This window comes from Rhinopithecus bieti, unplaced genomic scaffold (genome assembly GCF_001698545.2).
Source record: "Rhinopithecus bieti isolate Rb0 unplaced genomic scaffold, ASM169854v2 scaffold_64234, whole genome shotgun sequence".
Lineage (NCBI taxonomy): Eukaryota > Metazoa > Chordata > Mammalia > Primates > Cercopithecidae > Rhinopithecus > Rhinopithecus bieti.
Genome location: NW_016824135.1, coordinates 1 through 2,374, shown reverse-complemented (window position 1 = coordinate 2,374; position 2,374 = coordinate 1).

Here is a 2,374-nt window from a genome sequence, read left to right as displayed (position 1 = left end):
TAGTTAAATATAAAGTTTGAAAAGTTTTACCTATGTATATACCCTCAAGACCATATACAAACATAATGAACATATCTATCAATCCCAAAAGTTTGTTCATGACTCATTATAATCCTTCCCTTCTGCACTTCTCCCCTTACTCAGGCAACCTCTGATATGCTTTCTGTCAATACATATTACCTTGTATTTTGTGAAGTTTTACATATATGTAATTATACAATATGTACTAATTTTTATGAAATTTATTTTGCTCACAATTATATTGAGGTTTAACCAGGTTGTTACATGTATCAAAAGTTGAATGTATTTTTATTACTGAGTAGTGTTCTATTATGGTCGTACCAGTGTTTATCTATTCACCTGATGATGGACATTTACATTGTTTTCAAGTTTGGCTATTAAAAATAAGCTTTCTATTGATATTCTTGTAAACATTTTATGTGGATATATACTTTAATTTATTTTGTGCAAACATTTAAGAGCATAGTTAGGTGTATAAAAAAATAACTGTCAAATTAGTTTCTATAGTGGTTGTGGCATTTTACACTCCAACCAGGAAAGTATGATAATTCTAGTGCTCCACATACAATAATTGATGGCTAGTTCTTTTAATTTTAGCGGTTCTAATACATATGAAATTTTATCTCATCAGTTTTTTAATTGCATATCCATAATTAATAACGATGTTGACCATCTTTTCATGTGTTTATTTGCCAGTGTATTTTTTATTAAATGCTCTTAAACCTGTTTATTTACTGAGTTGTTTTCTTATTAGTGAATTTTGATATTTCTTTATACAATACAGAAACAAGTATTTTATCATATATTTGAGTTGAAAATATCTTCTTTCAGTCTATAGCTTATCTTTTCAATTTTTTATGATGCTCTTCACAGAGCAAAGGTTTAAAGTTTTAATGAAGTTCAACTTATCGATTTGTGTAATGGATCATGCTTTTGGTGTCACATATAACAGATCTTTGCTTAACTCAATATCATAAAGATTTCTTGTGTTTTCTTCTTTAAGTTTTATAGTTTAGGTTTCAAGTTTCAGTCTGTGAGCCATTTTTGTTTAGGGTGTAAAGAAGTATAGATCAATATTTCTTTCTTGTATAAGGATATACATATATAAGTGTTTCAGCACTGTTTGTTGAAAAGGCTATTCTTTCCCTATTAAATCTCCTCAGTCACTTTTATACAAACCAATTGACCATTTATGTGTGGGATTATTGATAAATTCTATTCAGTTCCACTGCACTACTTTCATGCCATTATGGATAAGTCAAATTGTCTTGATACTGTAGTTGTATAATGAAAATCAAAACAGTATTTCAATATTGATTTGACTTCACTATTTTTCAGTCATCGTCAAAATATCTACATTATTCTGTGAAACTCTTCCTAGGGAAGTAAAAAGTTGAAAATATCTATGTTGTTAATTCCAGATACTTTTGAAAAGATTAATCAACTCTTCAATAGAGAACATCAAACAGTTTATACCCCAAGACTATTTGAAACATATGCTTCAAATCCTTGCTTTGCTGTATCAACTAATCCTAAACTATTCTGTCTTGATCTTAACCTGATCCAAAATAAATCACCATGTTGAAAGACAAGCTTCAAACCACCAGATTTCAAAATCCCAATAAGCACTCTATCCTAACAAGTAAAACCTAAACAAACTGAAATTAACACTTCTGAAATTCATCAGAAAAGTGAGGTCATAGGGTAAACTGCCACTTCAAAATTAGACAGACAGAAAAGCAAATACAGAAAATTACAATTTACAAGAACAAAACCCACAAGTATAAAATTCTATGGGAACTAGTGCCAGGATGTGATAACCTAAGCTATAACTGATAAAATACTGGAGGCTCAGTGTGGACAACACCAGTAGTATTTCAGAGTCACCCAAATTAGGTGGCCTTCACATATTTATGAGATTTGAGTGAGTCTCATAAGATCTGATGGTATTATGAGTGTCTGGCATTTCCCCTGCTCGCACTCACTCCATTCTGCCAACCTGTGAAGGTGCGTGTTTCTTCTTTGCCTTCCATCATGATTGTAAGTTTCCTGAGACCTTCCCAGCAGCACAGGACAATGAATTAATTAAACTTCTTTCCTTTATAAATTAGCCAGCATGAGAATGGACTAATACAATTGTTTACCTATATTATTTATGGAAACTCTGATAGTCATTATTGAAAGTTATTTTCCTGTTAGCCATTTATATAGCCTATGAATTTCAAGTGTTTATCTAAGTAAGAAACTTAAGGGTAAATATATGGGTATTTTACCAATAACTCAGGATTAAGCTTTTAAATTAAACTAACAATATTAAATGTCTCTTTATCAAAAATTACAGAAGCAAAAATAA